The 21163-nt window shown below is 43.7% G+C and overlaps 1 long non-coding RNA gene across 1 annotated transcript; it reads right to left on the reverse strand.

Annotated features, from left to right (window-relative positions):
* Window positions 1–6548: 6548 nt before the first annotated feature.
* Window positions 6549–17254, reverse strand: LOC116664755. The gene is made up of 3 exons (XR_004321159.1): window positions 16859–17254; window positions 9171–9864; window positions 6549–8426 (listed from the first exon to the last, which is right to left on the reverse strand). It is a non-coding gene; the product is annotated as an uncharacterized LOC116664755 (long non-coding RNA).
* Window positions 17255–21163: the final 3909 nt, after the last annotated feature.

A 21163-nucleotide genomic window follows, 5' to 3' on the forward strand; every position in this document is an offset into this window, starting at 1 on the left:
AGATTTTTAATTTTGATACAGTCTACATTGTTTATTTTTTCTTTTGTTGTTGCTTGTGTCTTTGGTGTCCAAAAATTCATTGTCAAATCAAATGTCATGAGTCTTTCCCCCATGTTTTCTTCTAAGAGTTTTATAGTTTTAGCACTTATGTTTAAGTCTTTGATCCATTTGATTTAATCTTTTATATTGAATGTGTAGGGAATCAAACTTCATTTTTTTGCATGTGGATAACAAGTCTTTCCAACACCATTTGTTGAAAGGACTATTATTTCCCAACTGAATGGTCTTGGCAATTAGTAGAACAGTTCATGTTTCAAAAAGAGTAATTTCCCCATCCTCCTGTGTTGATACATCACACAAGTTTTAGATTTAGTACTGCTGCACGTGACCTTATTAACTAGTTGTAGTTGGGATGTTGTGGGCTGTTGGGTTCATTGTGGAGCATCTAAGGGATAATGTGTTATCTATGGATCTACATCTAGATTTATATCCTTACTGTCTGTGTTGTTAGGTTCTTCTGAATTTCTCTTACTATGTTGTATACTTTCATCAACTTCAAACTCACATTCAAATTTTCTGCCTTCAAACATTGATCCTCTTTTCCAGTCTAAAAGTCCAACTGTATAAGGTAAATGGAAAATGACATGAAGTTTCCACCTCATCTTTTTAGACTTTTGTTGTCAGGAAACTGGCAAAGAGAAGTAAGATTGGACATAGTATTTGTCTATAAACAAAACATTCAGTGGAACACAGCTGTGGCAGGAAGTTGAACTGTTCCCATTCTGTATAATGTTAGTTCATTAAGTTTGTTAAATGTGTGTCTGTTGAACATGTGGCACATGCGGGAAGTGGTCTAAGGATAGAGCAGTGAAACAAAACAGACAAAATTTTGTTTTCAGGGAGATTATGTTCTAGTAGGGAGCTCATGTTTGATAAAAGAAAAAAATCCCACTCCTCTGCGAGGGGAAAACTCGATGCTTAAAAACAAACAAACAAACAAACAAACAAACAAACAAACAAACAAAAAAAACCCAGGTATTTTATTCTGACCAGACTTGCCAAGGATTTTAGTTTATGCTCACTTATTTCAGTGGACTGACCCTGTGACAAATCCTTCTCATCCCAGGAGCATGCTCTTACACAGCTACCACCGAATTCACTAAAACCTGAAACAGCCAATTGTATGACTGTTGCACATAAAGTTTCCACTCTCTAAGTCTTGCTAGATAAAATATGATTGAGCAACTTGTAAAAGCAAGAATTTTTGTGATTTTGCTTGCAATTTGTTTGACAAAACTTTTTAAGAGTTCACAAATTCAAAACCTTTTCATCAAATCCTCAAGGAAAACTGCCATTTCAGGAAGATGCCCCTATGGTACAGCACGGCCCCTGTACACCACTGTCTGCTCCTGGCCACCAGCACGACAGTTTGAGAAGTGTAAGTGCAGAGAGAAAACAGTGACCTTTGGAGTCAGGCAAGCCAGGGCCTGAATTCCAGGGATGCTATTTATTCTCTGTCTCTAAAGTGGCGACAATGATGCCCACTGCTTGTAATCACTGTAGGAATTACATGAGCTAGGTGATGCGGGGAAACTGCCTGGCTTTGTATCCAGCACATAGTAAGAGCTCAGTAACTGTTACCTGTCAGTGTTGCGTTATTATTCAACATTGTTCATTACTCTTCCTTCATATGAAAGATGGAATAAGTCATGAGAATGCTAGTTTCTCTGTGAAGTTGGGTTTTGAGAGACTATGCAATTAAACACAGTGGCAGAAAGTCTGAAAGAGATATTTCCTCTGCTCTGACACTTTTCCAAGTTGGTGTGGGAATGTTTAGTTCCACTCTTAACTCTATTTTTTTCTATCATCAACCTACTTCCACCCTCCTCTTTTGCCCACTTTTCCTTCTCCCTCCCCTCCCCCATCCCCCTGCACATTCACGTTTGTCACAGGGAACTCTAGAAGGCTCACACGGCGGTTGTGCATTGGGATGCACTCAGCTGTGAGAACTGGAGCCTGCAGCAGCCCCAGCGAGGACAGACCACACTCAGCAGGAGCAGAGCACAGGAGCCCCACATGAAGTCGAAGAACCTGACTCTGCTGTTCAGCAGGGGCCGTGGAGCCCTGTGAGATCACCTTTGGATTTGGAGCTCCCCACCTTTGCTGCCTCTCAGGACCAAGCACAACGATTCAGCTCCTACACGCCCGAGGAATGGGTTTCGGGAAGCTTCCGTGGGTGTGGTCATCACAGTGAGTCTCCGCTGCTTGACCTGCTCAAAAACCCTGTTTACAGATTTTCCTCCTAATCATTGTTTGGGGGAAGAAAAAGCCACTTCTTTAATGTAACTTATTTTCAGACTCCTAGACTTAACTTGATTGCTGGCTATGCACGCAAAGGATTAATTCTTTTCTTTTGAAAAGAATGTTGCTTAAATATACCAAGTAGAAAATGTAAACACTCATGTTCCTTCACTGATCTGAATTGTTTGTGAGAAATAAAGAATGTAAGAAAAAAGTAGTCAGTGTAGGAAATTTTTATTTTAAAAGTGAAAAGGTGTTTCCAAGAGACATCTCATATTGACCTCATAATTTTAGTAGGGGAGATTCATTCAACCCCATAGCACTCAATTTCAGTTATTAGAAACCCCAGCAGATGGGACCAGGAATTTGTAAACTAGGTCCTATCCTCCTGCAGTGCCCTGGTGGTGGGTCCCTCATCAGCTCAAATAATGTGTTCTTGCTCTTCTTCGGAGACATGGAGCTGATAACACAGCTTCAGCTGACTCCACAGGTTTGCAAGGGAGGTCAAATCACACAATGCAGAGACTTCTCAAAGGAGCAGGCGAGGATGTTTGAGGTGGGTAGGGAATGGGGGGATTTGCCTCCTGCTTTGATCTGGTTTTAGTTATGCTGTTTATCTGGCAGTTTAAAGCATCACTAAGGGAGCTCATAAATTGTGCCAGTTTTCAAAGTGGGACATAGTTTGAGAAACTCTGAGTCAAGGTATGTGCTTTGTATAAATGTCCTTATGCTAAAAACATTGTATGCATTCTCTTAAATGAGTAAAACTAATTTTTCTCAATAATCAAATTAAGTTCAAAGATACTTTATTAACTAAAATAGAGAAACGGTTAAGTAAATGTTTGAAGATTTTGTTTGGACTAAAAAGGCTTTCTGGGTTCCCTGAGTTAGATAAAGAGCTCCTCCTTCAGATTCCTGCTGATTCAGACTGTCGGTGTAAATGACCGTATTGACCTGTAACCTGGGTGGCTTGGGGTGGTCTGGGGGTGAAGGGATGAGTACACTGTGGGTGAGTAAGAGGGCAGAGGGCTCATAACCAGGGCTGGGAGGGTGCACTTGTGACAGTGAGTTAAGGAGTCGAGGGTCTGGGGAGGAAAGAACCTGCAACCCTTGTTCTCTAGAAGATTTGCTCACGATAAGCTCCCACCTTTGCAGACCCACGTTCCCACCCCCTCACACTCATGTTCCCACCCCCTCACACCCATGTTCCCACCCCCTCACACCCACGTTCCCATCCCCTCAGACCCATGTTATCTCCTTGCTTATTTTTGTTGGATACGTAATGTTATTTGCCCCAGCCCTGTGCCTCTTCAGGAAAGACTCAACTGAAAGGGAACCTGAGAAGACATGAAAGAATTCTCTCCTCCATCATGCTGCCTGTCCACACCAGACCCTCCCCCTGTCCACACTAGACCCTCCCCTGTCCACACCAGACCCTCCCCTGTCCACACTAGACCCTCCCAGTGTCCATACCAGACTCTCCCCTGGGCTTTGTGTCCAACTTCTCATTCAAGGACTGTCTGTGGGGCAGCCGTCATATTCCAGGATCTGTGCGGGCTCGGGGAGCACAGAACTGACCAGAACAAATGAAGCTTACGATTTACTGGGAGGTACAATCAATTAAAAAGGTAATTTTAAACAGAGTGTGACAGATTTATTCAGGCCTCAAAACAAGGAGAAAGACAGTGTTTTCCCTTTTTCACTTACTGTCAGAACCACAGGGGTTCCCACCTGCTCATTCCCCCACACCCCACCCCTCTCTCACATGCACTTACCACAGCTGAGACTAGGGATAAACAGCTGCTTAACTCATAAGTGTTGTCCAAGATGACTTCAGAAGTCACATCCATAGGTGATCATGGGAGACCAGATTCTCTGCCAAATCACCGGCTCCTCAGTCACAGCCTGGACTCTGTCAGACCTGCTTTATTTATTAATCACTTGCTTAATACCTGGCAAGACTCAGCTGTTCCAATGAACTTGGACACAGCCACCGTGAAATCACTGGACTTCTTTTCCCTCTGCAACAGTTCTGAGATGATATCACCTCGTTAGTGTGTGGGTGATGCCTCTAAGCACTGCTGATGTTCCAGATCATCTGCTTCTTTTATCACGTCAGAGAATGGGAAGGATTGTGTCATGGTTCAGCTCAGACTGACACTCAGACAAGACAAATCCTGCAGCTTCTCTGCGGTGGGAACCTCTACGTGAATTTCCCAGCCAGTGACCTTTCCACTTTTTAGCACTTGTTCTCAATTAAGGATCCATAATTACTTTTTAAGCCCCCAATTCCTGGTATTGGCCTGTTGATGTGTACACACACGAGACAGCAGCGCTCCAGAGAGACGTGTGCTGTACAAGCCGAGACTGGACACGTCCACCCGGCACGAGGCAGAACAGACTTTGTGTTTTACTGAACACAAAGTATCTTACAGCTCGAAGGACTGAATTCACAACTTCCCCTGCAGGGGGAACCACCTCCCGTCACTAGGGTGCTGGCACCTTAGGACTTGAAGATTTACCCTGAGGATAACAATTTTATTTTAATATGAATATCTAGAAATTTTCAAGACCCAAAAGAATGAGGCTAGAAGGAATGGAATTTCCGATACTAAGTCAGACAATGCACGTGGTGAGTAATCTGACTTCTGCCATTAGTACTCAGGCACAAGATAGGTGGCTGTTCCCCTCTACAAACAGCCACTAAAGTCATTTATGGAGCCTCCATGGTGCTGAGGGAGTCAAGGTAGGGTCCGGCAAAATCAGCCCTATTTACACTCAAATGTGCAGGTACCTTTCTCAACCAAATAGAGTTAAAGTGATTAGTGAGATCAATACATAACAGAAAGGTGCTCCTGGTGACTGTTACAAAGGAGAATCATGTGACAGCCGGGGAGCTGCCCTAGAATCTAGCAGAAGTGAGATGATCTGTGGAGGTCACAGGTTGTAAACAGTGATGGAAGATGGCACTGTTATGATCGTGACTTGGTTCTACAACCTGATTCTCATGAAATCTTACAATCAGGGTTACTCTTAAGTAACACCAAAGCACAGGAAACTTCTCTGGGCTGCTTCTACTTTCCTGAGACCCACACTCTCATTCCTTGGCTTCCCAGCTATCTTTCAACAAACCTACTAAAATAGAACTTTATAAGTGGCTTATTATCCTTCCTTACAGTTCATGGATTGGAAATAGGAATTTCTGGACACAAAGTATCTTACCGTTCAAAGGACTGAATTCACAACCACCTGCAACAGTGTAATTTCAGAATGTGCGTTAGTAGGAGACACATCTGGAGGAGGGCTGGGGATGGTTTTCTAGACACACGTCAGTCAGTGCCCTCACCACGGACACACTTCACCATGGACACGGCAGAATCCCTCTGCAAGAAGCAGACTTGCTAGGAAACACGAGACTCCACAACAAAGAAATGCGGACTGTGGGTTCCTGATCCTCCCAAAGTCACCCGCAGCCGCTGTGAACACCTAAACTCACACCCCAAAGTACATCAGTGCCTGGACCCTGAAGGAGGGAGAACGCATAACTAACGAGAAGAAAGGTCCAAAGAGTGGAAAGTTCACTATCATCAAAAAAAGTTTCCTCATCGAGGGAGATTTGCCTTTATAGTGTTTGAGATTTTATCAAACATAGCATTCACCTGTTCTTTGTATGCTAATAATGAAATAATTAACAAAAGAAGGATAACACTGCCAATCTTCCATTTGCACATAAACATATAAATCATAAATACCATGTTTATGAATAATGTAGATAAACTAGGTATAAGTTTTCCAGTTTCAGCATTTCCTAGATCAGCAATGCATACTCCAGTGAATGTGAAAATGCTAGTTTACTATACTTGAATTTTTCTTACTAGTTACTTACAAATCATAATCCATTGTGCATTTTGAAATTTAATTTCTAATTCTCAATTTGCCTTAATGCTTACGTAAATACCAGGGAGGAATTTCCAAAATATAAAAAAATCCCCTAAAAAAAATTAAAGGCCCTTCAAGTCTTTTCTTTTGACCAGTTTAACTTTGGCTTTCAGGGTTGAAAAATATTTGTTCCTTGGATGACATTACCACTTGCGGTCCCAGTGAAATGGCAGTCAGACCAGGCCTTGCTTTGGATGAAGCTTTGGCCTGAGAATGGACGATCTTAGAGCAGAAAGACATATCCATCAACACAGCTACACAGAATTGCACAACTTAACACTGCAATAACCACCGTTTAAAAACAAAACTTTAGAAAAATGTTTGTTTATAAGTCAGGGCATTAACCAAATTTACAGTTTTCAAAAACCGTCAAAGGTTTTGCAGAGCCCACTTCACACAAGGCGTGCTCACAGCTCAGCGTAATATGTTAATAGCAGAAATGAAAAGTAGAGACGCAGGCAGAATTGTTTAAAAGTCACTGGGACCGTGTTGGGACTTGTTCAGATCTGGAGCCAGCATCACCCTTGCCCTCGTGTACCTGTTTGAGACGGACACTGTGAGCTCGGAAGAGCCCTGGCAGAGGGATTAAAGAGGAGACATGGAGGAGGCGGATGGGGATGGGCAGCCTCTCTCCCTCTGCCCCAGAGACGGGACTTGGAACAGAAAAGGCGCATTTCAAAGGCAGCCTTTGGAACAGGCTACACCGCTCTCTTTCCCCTGAGCAATGTCTGCCACAGTCCAGCTGCGGCTCTGCAGAGGTCTCCTCTTGGGAAGTACCTGTGGTCCCCCCACAGGACTGCTGAACACAGATGGGGTCCTGTAGGGAGCGTCTGTGTTTCCCTTTCCCCCGTGTGTAGACGCCTCCAGTGAGTTTGGCTGCATTATCAAAATGAAAGATCTTGGAAACTAGTTTAATTTTGACATGAGTGATTTCTCTGAATGAGCATTTCTTCTAAATTTGGCTAAGTTAAAGGAGTTTATTCCGTTTGCTTTGTCTAGGCCACTGGGCATGCCCAAACAATATAAATTAGCGGGGCTTTTTAACGGGAGAGAACACTGTACAACTGTCTGGAGGAAGCCAGTTTCCATCCACTCGGGAACATCAATGCCCGTGAACTTAGGCTCCACTGGACACCTGTGGACACTCTTGAATGAGACAGCTGTCACCATGGTAACAGGGTGCTATGGACTGGGTTTGTAAGAACATCACCCTGCGTGGTAAGAACATCACCCTGCGTGGTAACGGGATGCCTCAGGGTCTGATTCGTAAGAGGGTTCATCTACTCTATCTCAAGAAACAGAAAACTCGAAGCTGGACGGTTTCTTAACCACAGAACTGACAAAGATTACAAAGTTATTGTTTTGCAAGTTAAGCCCCTGAGAATTGTAAATGGTATTTATATTAAAATACAGCTTTGTGAGCACTTAGTAGCAAATAACTTTTCATGAAATTATGTGTGATCCTTAATGTCTCTTATAGCCTTCCTGGCACAATGGCTTAGCAATTCTTCTAAAACCACTCAGAAGTGTTTTTGATTTGGGCGCCAGGAGCTATTCGTGGTGCAGCAGGAAGAAAAGCGCTCACTTCGCAGACAGCGCAGATGCGAGGGGGTGTTTCTTTTCTCAATGACACTGTGATACTCGGGTATTTGAAGAATTCCCTGGATGGGAGATCACATGTTAAACTTGGAGTAACTGGGGAAGGCTCAGGGTATGTCACAGAATATTTTGAAAGAGATAAAATTCTTACATTTAATTGCGTAAAACAGGATAGGATTGGTATCAGTTGAGGCCTTTGGGAAGTTACTTTCATAACAAGACACCGTTTATAGTAAGTTTTGTGATTGTTTCTATGCAACTTATTTCTAAATAATGAAGGCTATTAAGTTCATTGTGTGGCAATAATGAAATGACTGCTAAAATCTCATATATTCGTGGGCAGAATAAAGACTCCATGCGAGTGACCCCAAGTTCCAAAGTGAGGGTTGAAATGGACGGTGTTTTCTCAGGGAACATCTGTTTAAATGGCGCTGGTCAAGCGGTCCTTTTCCTTCAGCTGGGTAGGACCTGCACAGGGTCGTTGGGATGGGCTGGTAGGGGAGCTGGGCCAGGAATCCGGAGATCAGAGTTTTAGCCCTGGTGAGTGACCGTGGGCAGGCTGTGCACACTGTGAAGTGTCAACTTTTCTGTGTGTAAAATGAAAAAAAAATGAAAATGAAAATGATAACCTAGGGATCAGGTTATTATTTTCCTACAACTAAATGGCATGTATTCAGACAGTACTAAAACACAGTGACCTGTGAAGAGGCGTCATAAGGAAGGAGAATTCCTCACAACATACAGATTTTCAGACAAATTACAATGAAATAATGAATGCTCTGGAATTTAAAAAACTACATAAATGCTCAGCACGTATACCTTAAAATGATATACAAAGAATTTCCCGTTCTTCATACATTTCTGTTTGAAAGGGTTTCCTCACCGCTCCTTGTCTGTGTTACAAAGCAGTGGTTCTGGAGCCTGGCTGGACTTCAGAATCAGGTAGGTGGTTAAAAAGCATCAGATGTCCAGGCTGCGCCTCAGGTCAGTAAGATTAGAATCTCTGGGAGAGGAAACCAGGCATTGGCACTTTAAAAGCTCTCCTGGTGATTCTAATATGCAGCCAAATTCAAGAACCACTACTAGAAAGGTTTCCTGTTTCCTCTTCAATCAGTCCTCTGCTTCTTTGCTAGTTTCACCTCCTCCTTCCAACCCTTAACCCAGATGCTCCTCGAAGCTCAAGGTAGAAATTCCTTTATCAGATATGGTAGGGACTAGTAATTGGCTCATTACGTAAAAATTGATTAAAGCAAGGAATCATTTAAAAAACACATTCGTGCTGTTGTGGACGGCAGGGAAAGGTTGGCAAACCCCCGTCCCGGAGTGCCCACCCTTTTGCAACACGACGTTGCTGCTCCTCTCAGCACAATCTCAGGTTTGTCCTCACCACCTTGAATCTGACGGGGTCTTCTGACTTGCAGTGATGATGGAATTCAGCAGGTGTGATGTTGTGGAGTTCTAAGTCCCGGCTACGCAGTTTCTGTTCTTGCTCCCCTGGGTACCGCCCTGAAGCCGGTGCGCGAGGAAACCCAGGCCAGCCCCTTGAGGACGCTGGGCCACGAGGAGGGCTGGCCAACCGACAGCCAACATCGGTGCCATGAATGTGGCCGAGACCGTCTGAGACCACAGGCTCCAGGGGAGTCCCCAGGGGGCCCAGCCACATGAGGGACCCCGTGAACCACAGCTTTAAACGTGGGGCCACAGACTCGCCAACAAGTAAGATGGATGCTATTTTGAGCCACAGTTTTCTGCTGGCTGTCGCACATGCCTGAGTCGCATGAGTAGAAGTTTTTTTCTGGCTTGAACAGTCTTCAGGCCCGTGATGGAGGACTTTTTATTTTAAACAATTAGTATCTTCTTTCTGTTCCTATGTTATCTTTCTTCCATAAACCACACCCATAATATGGCATCTGCTATTCCAGGTTTTGGAATTTTAAAACTAGTTCAAGAAGTTAAAGGCATTGGGGGGGGGCGTGTCTCAGAGGCAGAGGGTGCATGAGGTCCTGGGTTCAATCCGCAGTACTCCTATTAAAAAAAAAAACACACGATTAAAGGCATTTGTGGAGTAATCTGATCCAGACTCCTCAAATTTTACACTATTTTCCCAATCAATTCCAGTTTTCTCCCCCACACATAACTTGGTAGCATATTTTAATGACTCACTCTTACCAAGTTTTTCTTATCAAGTATTTTCAATCTGATTTTCCTAGAAACACTCCTCATTCTTTGTGTACTCACATTTAATCATCTTAATCTTTAGTTAAATTATGTAATTATAATAAGCACGGTTGGCACAAATGGGTTTAAGGACAAGCACTACTGATTTTTGTTAAGCATAAAACCCTAACCTGGGAGGAGAAATACAAGACATACTGGTCGGCTCACGAGCAGCCCTCGGTCAGCACGCCTGAACGTGGTCACCGCGTTTTACAACTTGGATGAGTGGAAGCCGTGAGAACGTTGCCTTTTGTACGTGGTTCTCCATCCTTTATATGGTCCTACGTGCCCTCTCCCTTCAAGGCATGTCCACAGCCATTGTTTCAAATCAGTTTCAGATTTAGAACTAAACTGTGGGTTTTTTGAGTTGCAAACATCTTCCCCCTCAGTTTCTCTCTTGAGATTCTTTTTCATGCCCTCCCTTCATACCCCTCTCTTACACACATTCTAGTTTAAATATTGTGTTTTCTGGTTACTCTGATTTCACTGATCTTCTGACCCTAATGTTCTGTTACACGTATGGGCTGAAATGATTGTTTACACACTGTGGTATCATTACTCCTCAGGTGTGCCAATTAATTTTACGTGTCAGCTTGGCTCGGCCACACTTCCCGCATGTTTGGCCAAACATCAGCCTAGATGTTGCTCTGAAGGTATTTTTGGATGAGATTAACATTTAAATCAGTTGACTTTAAGTAAAGTAGATTGTCCTACAGAGTGTGGGTGGTTCTCACCCAACCAGTTGAAAGCCTTAAAAGAAATACTGAAGTCCCCTGAAGAAGAAGGAGCTCTGCCTCTGGACGGACTAGGGTCTCCAGCTGCAGCATCAGCTCTTCCCTGGGTCTGCTGTCTGCTTCTGGACCTGCAGGATTCAGACCTGCCGGCCCTACAATCTTGTGAGCCCTCTGCTAAATGTAGTTACCTACCAACCTGTCTAACTATCTAGCTATCACCTACCTAGCCTGTTGATTTTGCTACCCTAGGAAACCCTGGCTGGTGCAGGTGCCTTAGTGTTTTTTCTCTAGAGTGTAAGCTATTTGATGCAGTGACCAGAACTGTTCCTTGTACAAGTGTGTACCTGCTGCCAGCCTGTGGTAGTTCATTGAGCGCAAGACTGTGTACATCTTTGTGTTTTAGGTCTATCACAGTGCCTGACACTATAAATGTTTCTTTAATGAATAAATCTCTTACAATCAGATGATTGATTAATAACCACTGAGAGAAAATATAAGTAGAAACGTTTAAATCCTTTGAGATGCCCAGATGAGCATTGCCACTAAGCTATACGCAGCAAACATAGCATTGATAACTTACAAAGTTCTGAAAGAAAGCCAACTTGGATTCTGACTTAATGTTTTCTTTCCAGAAATAAATATTTACAGAAAGAAGATGAAGCTATTGAAATTCAAAAAAGGCAGTTTTAAGGAAAATATTTTCTGCACACAAACATAGTAAATCTATAATATTTCTTACTATTAGGAGATTTTAAAGATTGAAAATGTAATTTCAAAAAAGATATGGATAGATTTGTGGCTATTTTATTTCTTACAAGGAAATTATGGCTATTCATGGTACATTAGCATTTTGAAGCTAACAATGTAGAGAGTATTCCCATTTTTTTAACAGGAAAAAAAGTGGAAGTAAAGACTGAATCCTAGGTGGATTTTATTACAGTTCTACCAAATATATAATTTTAATGTTCAGAATATAAAGATTAAAGCTCATAAGTGGGTATTTGTGAAAACTAAATGAACTCTAAAGTTGTATTTTTAATGTAATATTTTCTTTTTACATTAATAGATTTTAACATGTGTTACAACAAAGAGAAAACTCATTCATTATGTCACTTAGGTACCCAACGGCAAAGAGAAATTGATTTTATAATTTCCCCCCTTTAGTATGGACAGGGAATCGGTGATGATTATAATACAAGTTGATATAATTCAAGTTATTTTCAACTCCTTAAGAAAACTGCAAACTTCTATATTATGTCATTTACTTATGATTCTGTGTATTAAGTGTGCTTCTCAAATCTCCATGGTCTCGCTTAGATTCTTGACATTGGCCACTGTCAAGCGTAAACAGTAATTCGCTACGTATTTGAATATGGGCTAAAACTGTTAAGGCTTATAAGAGGTAGCCTCGTAGTAACCACGACAACTTCTCTTTGATAGGAAATTTCCTTGCTTAAAAAATAACAGGTGCTGATTGCTATGCAGTAGTAAAATGTCAGGCTTCAAACTAAAATTGCATATTGGGTATCATGAGAATTAGTGGGACAAAGTTGCCAAATATCTACAATTTCTCCCCCCACTACCAAGCCTCAGAGTTATATAGTTATTTCAAAATCATAAAATTCTTAAATTCATAAAGCTATGAGAAGAAAATAGAGCAGAATGTTTTACAGTCTTTGAAAGTGGGAGGTCTAAATATTATACCAAAACTATAAATTATAATGGAAAAAAATTAATAAATATGACAAAAAAATTAGTGATTAGTACTGGATATGAGACAAATATGAGAAAAAGTGCAACCTATATGACAGTCAAAAAGCTAAAATTATTCATTTATGAAGAATCTTTACAAAGAGTAAGAATGAGTAATGTGATGACCAACATAGTAACAGCAGCAGACTAGAATGAACACTTAGGAAAAGAAACAATGACTTGTGAACATGAAAAATGTGCTACTTTATTTCAATAAAATAAGTGGCATTTAAGTTTAATGATTTTAAAGTAACTTTTAGGTTGGCAGAGACTAAAGAACAGGACAGCACCCGGAGCTGACAGTAACCCAGCGAAACAGGTGCTCTACTGCACTATCAATGGGGCTGTAAATTTTATGTCATTAAATTAACAGTCATTGCAGAAGATAAATTTGCAACATTCTTTTTTATTGAGAAGTAATTATCATATAGAAACATTCTCTAAAATTTTTTATTTATGTATTTACCCTTAAATGTTATTTATTTATTTATCCTAAAATGGAAAACAAGACAGCCAAATGTATTAAATTTTATGTGACGTGACAGTGAATGGGCTATGAGTGAAGAGGGCTCAAAGCAGACTTGATGAATGAAGTGTATGAGCTTGCGTGCAGGAACTGAATTTTGCTGTTTGGTCCTTTTTCACTTGCTTCTCAGCTGTGTTCTGTACAGATGAGGTTGCAGGTAAGGACTTAGGCAAATAAATGGTTACTGTTTTCTTAAGAGTTTATAAAGAAAGACATTATTTGTGTCCTCTTTGAATTATAGGATTTCAGGTCAGATATTCTTTCTAGACCCAATTCTGTTCTCAAAATCTAAAACTCACAATTTCAAAGTGTACAATTCAGTGGGTTTTTGTATATTCACACAGTTTTGCAGCCACCAGCACTATCTAATTTCGGCAGACTTTCATCAGCTTCCAAAGAAATTCCTAACCCATTAACACTCACTCCCCACTTCTCCTCCCTCCAGTTCCTGGAAACCACTATCCAACCTTCTGTCTCTATGGATTTGCCTGTTCTGGACAAGCACAGTGGACTCAGAATGCGTGGCTATAGACTGGCATCAAAACACAGACAAGTGAATGCACTTCTGTGTTTAAGTTTTCTGGTCGTGCTAGTGGACAGAGGGCTGCTGATGGAGCTTTCCATTCTCGGCCTCTCACCAGGCATGGGGACCTCACCTCAACTGTGTCTCCACTGTGCTGCAGAGGGCCTCACACCAAGTGGTCACTTAACTTTTGCCAAAAGACTGAGGATCAAACAGACTCATTAGGTTGTGAACTCGGGGTGTGGAGAGAACCCTGGGGGCACCCACACAGGCACACCCCACTGCTGGGAGCTGAGATGACACCGTGACCCCCAGAGCCCTTTCTGGGTCACTGCTCACTGCTGGAAATCTCTGAAACGGGCTCACCACACTTGACTCTCTGTACAGGTCAGAAGATGAGACAGCATCTCGCTGTGATGTGGGGCTTTTCCAGGACGTCAGCCCTCACCGTCCATCTGCAAGAAGTGGGAGATAAGGCTGAACCTGCACTGATCCCCAGGAGTTGCCAAGCTTGAAGCCCTTCTTCCTATGACTCCAATAATTCTCTGCAACTTTATTTTCACATCATCTGCTTCTCTTTTTTTGTATATATATATATATATATTTTTTTTATTGAAGCATAGTCAGTTTACAATGTTGTGTCAATTTCTGATGTACAGCATAATGCCTCAGTCATACATGAACATACATATATTTGTTTTCATATTCTTTTTCACCGTAAGTACACAAATGGCTTAAAGACTTAAACATAAGACAAGACACTATAAACCTCTTAGAAGAGAACACAGGCAAAACATTACCTGACATAAATCTCAGCAGTGCTCTCCTAGGGCAGTCTACTCAGGCAACAGAAATCAAAGCAAAAATAAATAAACGCTTATAAGCTTTTGTACAGCAAAGGAAACCATAAACAAAACAAAAAGACAACCTACTGAATGGGAGAAAATGTTTGCAAAAGATGAGACTGACAAAGGCTTAATTTCCAGAATATATAAACAACTCACACAACTTAATAAAAAAACAAAAACAAAAACAATCCAAAATGGGCAGAAGACATAAATGAGCAATTCTCCAATGAAGATATACAGATGGCCAAAGGCATGTGAAAAAAAAGCTCAATGTAACTAATTATCAGAGGCATGCAACTCAAAACTACAGTGAGGTACCTCCTCACACCAGCCAGAATGGCCATCATTCAAAAGCCCACAAATGACAAATGCTGGAGAGGGTGTGGAGGAAAGGGAGCCCTCCGGCACTGCTGGTGGGGATGGAGTTTGGTGCAGCTGTTATGGAAAACAGTATGGAGATTCCTCAAAAAACTAAAAAGAGGCTTACTATATGATCCAACAATCCCACTCCTGGGCATATATCCAGAGGGAATTCTAATTTGAGAAGATGTATGCACATGGGGCTATTCACAATAGCCAAGACATGGAAGCAACTTAAATGTCTGTCAACAGGTAAGGAGGCTATGGTATTTATACAGTGGAATACTACTCAGCCATAAAGAAGAATAAAATAATGCCATTTGTAGCAACATGGATGGAGCCGGAGATCGTCATTCTAAGTGAAGTCAGCCATCTGCTTCTCTCTCAGAAGTAAACTAAAGCCCCATTCCTATAAAGTCCTGAACTGTTGGGCTCTGATAAACTGGAATGTCCTTCATCGTTTTATGACTAAACTACTAGATACCAGGCCTGGCTCCCTCACTGGCACTGAAGGGTATTTTCCAAGTTTGTAAGTCTTACGTTGAGAGCCCTGACTGTGGACCTGCTCGCCTCTTGGGGACTGTTGGCCTGGGGCTCAGAGCTCACAGTGGAGGCCTCCCAACCATCTCCGGAGAAGACTTGATTGTGTTCATAATCTCCAAGCCATTACAGACCAGTAAGTTTACAAAAGACAATAGAAAAGAATTTCTAGAAAAAAAATTTTAAAAGATGTACCAAAGTGAGTCCAGGTTTTTATTAGATTTAAAAGACAAAATCACATTTCAGTAAATCAGAGCAAGTACAGTGTGGACAGATTACCAAAAACACACAAGCAGTTCACTGGGAAGTGCACATGCCTGTAAACGTGTGACTCTTTGCTGTTTGGCAGTCATAAGTAAACAAAAACTTATGGAAAGGCAATGCCTGCATGCATGCTCTGAAAGGACACTGTGGATGCCAGCATGTAGAGCCTCTGACGTGACAAGAGCTGCTTGCCTTGTCCATCTCGCCTAAGTGGGAGAGATGGCAGGACGCACGTGACGGGTAATGAACACCCAGCTGCTGCCACCTCCAGTCTTCAGAAGCTTAGAGAAACCACCTGACAGAGGGCTGTTGGTGGCATAGGAAATGTTAAATCACTTCAGCAGGCCTAGAACATTCCTTCTAACTTTGTACAGAATGGAGCACCAGCAGTCAGCACCAGCTGCGCACTCCAGGAAAGCAGAGTCACTCTCTTCGGGGTCGACACTCATCTGAGATGCCACAGGGGGCGGTGTGGACCTGCATCCCCAGGCCAGTGTCTGCCTGGCCACCACGGCAGCGGCCCTGATGGCACCCGGGGTGGTGGGGAGGGGCTGCATTGCTATACGGTTTCTGAAGGCTTGTCTCTGATTCTGCCCTCCCCATCCAGGGCGGACACGGCCCTCTTGTGTGGACCCCCTCGGGGCTCCCTTGTGGTGGACCCTGAAAAGGTCTCTTTGAAAAGGAGTTTCATGCACACAGGGTTTTCGAGTGAAATTGCCGACAGAAGTACACACGTAGGGCAGACAGGCCAGGCCTCTCGTTTTACACGAGGAGGGGATGACAGACACACCCCATTGCCAGGACCCTTAGCCGCTCGCTGGGAAAACAGTCCCTCCCCTGGAAACAGACGCAGGGGCCCCAGGAGGACAGCACGGGGTTCCTTCCCTGGAGACCCAGCCTGGTCCCAGCCTGATGCCTCGAGGACCACGGTCCCCAGACTCAACCCTGCTCCAAGTGGACCCAGAACTAGGCGGCCCCCACCCCCCACACAAAGCAAGAGGTCCACTGTCTCTTAGGCCTAAATGACAAATAATAAATGGCTTATATCGACAACATTTTAGGGGCTCCGAGGCAGTAAGCCCTGAGAGTAGGTGAAGGAGCTGCGGGCAAGGCCAGCAGACTCTCAGCTCCAGATCACGTGGGACAAGTGCCCGGGGCCGCTCCTTCCCTGGCACCCAGATGGCAGAAGCTGCAATAACTGATGAAGGAAGGAGGGAGGGACAGGAGGGAAGGAGAAGAAAGGATAAAAGTCTACCTCGTGCGTCAGAGTCCAGCGTTCTCGACTGCAGGTGAGGGAGTATGTCCCCCAGCGGGTCCATGACTTGTCCTGAAATACGCGGCAAGAGCTCAGGCACCCAGGACGTGTCCCTTCTCTGTGGGTCCACATATCCAGCGCCCACACGCTGGGCTTCTGTGCTGGGACCGGGATTCTAGGACAAACAGTTCTCTCATTCTGTCCCTGGGGGAGCAAACAGGCAAACAGGCCCCTACAAGCTGTAACAGTAACACTGAGACGACCTTGATTTCACCCTGAAGGCAGGAGGCTTTTCCTGGAGAGGTCCCGGGAGCCGAGTTATGAAGGACCAGGATGGACTGCAGGATGGCCAGGGAAGGTGACCAAGGACAGGGCAGGACACGCCAGCTCACAGAGTCGGCAAGGCAGGGCTGGGGCCGAGGGGCTGGTTCCAGGCGTCCAGCCTCAGCCAAGCCCACACCTCCCCAGAGGGAGGAGAAACAGGCCAGACAGCATTGCATCACCTTAGCAAACTTGACAGGGACTCAGCACACTGCTGCCTCAATTAAGGTAGCTGGTAAAAGTAAAGGGGGAAATTCTTACCCCTAATCTCACCACTGGGCATGGCTAACAAAACCATTTGTATAAATTTCCTTACATTCTTTTTTATATGTATGTTTTGTGCAAAAAAAGTAATCATAATATACATACAATTTTGCAATTCACTTTTACAGTAATGGGAAGCGTTTGCTTGTTGGACTGCATGGTCATCCCTGGTGCATTTTAAGTCCGAGAGCCAGAAGGACGTAGACAGCCCTGCTCAGCCTCCTCGTTCCCTTGTGGGAGGGAAGCGCCTGCCAGTCTTCAACCAACCAGCTGAGCACCGACTGCCTGCCAGGCCAGGACAAGAGAGATCCCAGTGGCACTGACATTTCTGCATGGAGACAGGGGTCGGCAGACGAGAGGCTCACTGTTTGCATTAGCGCTGTGAAGAAAACACCAGAGCGAGGAGGCTGAGAGTCACAGCCTGGGCCCATGCATTAAACTGCTCTAAATTTAGTTGTTTCGTCTGTTAAATGGAAATTATTTTTTCAGGCCCTATTTCATAGGATTTGTTTTTCCAAATAAGATGATACAGGTTTTATAAACTTAAAAGCCAAGCAGAAAAAATTAATACTGGGACAACAATTGTTAGTGACACAGCTCATTGCTCTGTAAGATAATTGATAGAATCATGTTTAGGCTAAAAATTTCGCAGGAAATATTAATGGAGACGCATGTTCATTACAGAAGGAGTATGAAAGAGCAGGCCGGTGACCTTTCCTGCTGATTTATTGCCTCATAAAAGTTTCCAGGAAACAGTTGTGAAAATACCATTTCCTTGTCCCTTTAAAGTACATCTCGGGCAAGCAGCCAAGATGCAAGCTCTCAAGCTCTGGGAGGACTCTGTGGCCTCCCCCACCCCTGGCCAGGAGGAAGAGAGCACACAGCCTCGCGGGTGGAGGCTGCAGCCTCAAGTCCCCCCAGGAGGAGACGAAGTTGTTCAGGGAAACAGCTTCCCTGGAATTTGACCAGCGCGAGCATCCTCGGCAGGCTGGTCTTCAGTGAAACAATAGAGCCAAGTTTATACTCACCTCAGACTCTCCCTCCTACACGTTTCTGTTTTTCACTGTTTTCCCACTTTTTGATGGACTTTCCGCTGCTTGAGGACTTCAATCACATGCCGATTTTTTCCTATTTATTTTCTTCTAATTGAAACCAGTTTCTAACACACTCTCATTAGTTGTTTATGCAAAGCCTCCTTTTAACAACTAATTTACCTTACAGTTTAGCAAACACCTGTAAAAGCACTACCCAGAATAAAAGCTAGGACTTTGTAAAAGCCCCCTGTCTTAGCAGCTCCCATCCACTCCGCTCTTTAACTGCTGCTGACTTGTGTCTCGTGCCTTTCTGTCCATGTATTTCTGTCCCATACACACGTTCCTGAAAATCATGTGGCTGCATTTTTAGTGATTTTTTTTATCCCTCGGGGATTTTCATTTAGCACTCAAAATCAGATTGCTAAAATTCATACCTCTGGTTGCATGTAGCTATGGTTCCTAATTTGAGGTACAAAAATAATTCATTGTTTGAACATGTGACAATTTATCCTTTTCCTGTTGGCAGTCACTGGGCTGTTTCCAGATTTTTGCTATCACGTGAAGCATTCCTACGCATGTCTTGTGTGCACGTGCAAGGAACCACTAATGTTCCAACCAACGGACAAGCTGCCTCCAAAGCCAGAGTCCTGCCTGCACCCGCACCAGCCATGGGTGCAGCCGTGGGCACAGCCCTGCTGAGCTGCGCATTTTCCTGCCACCAGCATGGCACCATCAGCCCTTCACGTTTTGGGCTTGAAGGGGAGGAGACTGGCATCTCCTCGTGATCGCGATTTGCATTTTCCCGATCACTGGTGACACGGAGGCCTCTTCATATGTCTGCTAACCATGTGTGTCCTTCTCTGTGAAGTACGTGCCACTGCTTTTGGACATCTTAAGTGTTTTTATTAGTCCTTTTCTTATTGATTAATAACAATTCTTTGCTTTATAGGTAAAAATCCTATCTTAATTATGTGTTCCACATATCTGCTCCCATTCTGTGATGTGTTTCCAATTTCTTTAAGGTATCTGGGGTTTCTGATATCAGCACTTGTGGGCTCATTCAACAAACATTTTGCTGTCAAGATCTGGACATCTGTATTTCATCTGTGTCTTCTACTGGTGTCTACCATCTTTTATTCTTTTTAATAAATCTGAAAAGTACCACCACACGCACAGTTTCAGCTGTGTTCTCAAGCTATGCGAAACGGCAGCTGAGGTGTTAGCTTTACCAAGGTCACTTGCTTTTAAAGCATTTTTCCTAAATGTGGAATGAAGGGTCTGGGTCCCTGACCGTCTGACGTGAGGTCTCACCTTGAAGGTGAGAACAGGCTTCACAGGCCTCCCCGCAAGGTCCTCTGCCTACCTGGGGAAAGAGACGGAGTCCTCACGATGGCGTCCTCAGAAGGTACGGCGCGCTAGTGCCTGTGGCACGTCTGGGAACACTCGGCGTGGACTTGACTTCCCTTGCAGTAGAAGCTTTGTCTTAGGGTTACTGAACTGACTGATTTCTATTGTTCTGCCCTCACTGCTTGTGTTCTAAAATCAGCAAAGTTCCTTCTTGCTGTGAAGAGTTTTTTAAAACATTAGAAACAAGCCATTATCTTGATTCATCTTAAAAGCAAAATTACCCTAAGTAGACACATACCCTAACTTTAATAGTAAGTATGATACAAAATGCAGGAAACTTGCACTGTGATTTGAAAGAAGTAATTTTGGCTTTAGTTAGTCAAAACTTTCCATTCTAAAAAAACACATTGCTTTACTCATTTCAACCAGAAAAAATAAAATAAAATCAAGGAAAGGAGTCCAAGTCAGTATCTGAATCTTCCAAATTCAATGACTGGAAAAGGAAAGCAGATGGACTGCACCTGGGTGAAATGTTCCTCAGTGAGCAAACCAGGAAATTCCAGGCTGTGTCAGTATCCACAAGAGGTAAGCAAGGGTTCAGACGACGGTGCTTCCTGCGCTCGCAGACACTCGTACTCTCCCAAATTATTTAACATTTTCCAAAGAATAACACATACAGGGAAAGTGTACAAAATATAGACGTGCAGTCGAACGAACAAACACAAAGCAAACACCACCCAGGTGAAAAGTCAGACATGCGCCCGCATCCTAGAGTGCTCAGGCCCTCACCCCACCAGCACGCTTGCCTGCTCCCCAAATGGAACTGCTCCCTGACCCTTCGCCTGGCTTTGAACTTTGTGGGATGGAACAGCGTGCATTCCTTTGGGTTTGGCTTCTTTATTGGCCCAAGTAACGTCTGGTCTGATGACCAACTCAGATCTCCTTTCCAGATTCTTCCAGCTGCTGGAAGCGCTGTCAGCAAGGAGCCACAGCCATCAGCTCTGGTCAGGATTTGCTTGGTCTGCCCAAGGTCACCCCTTCTCCATGGGGCACCTCCCAGCCATCGATGGATCCAGGAGGGAGTGAGGGTCCCAAATGAAGGGCCCTGCGAAGCGTCACTCCAGCCTCAGTGTTTTCTGCAAGTCAGTTGAGAACCCTGTCGAGACTGTGTCCGAGCTCAGGTTCTTCCTTTGCACAATCCTGTCTTGTTCTTTCCACAGTGCTGCCCCCAGAGCACCCCAAAATGAAGCTCCAGAGTGGTCATTGCCATCTCAGAGTCACCCGGGAGCCCTGTCTGCCCAGTTCATGCTGCAGTGGTACAAGAGGACAGATGCTGGGA

The sequence above is a fragment of the Camelus ferus genome, chromosome 7, assembly GCF_009834535.1.
Source record: "Camelus ferus isolate YT-003-E chromosome 7, BCGSAC_Cfer_1.0, whole genome shotgun sequence".
NCBI classification, from domain to species: domain Eukaryota; kingdom Metazoa; phylum Chordata; class Mammalia; order Artiodactyla; family Camelidae; genus Camelus; species Camelus ferus.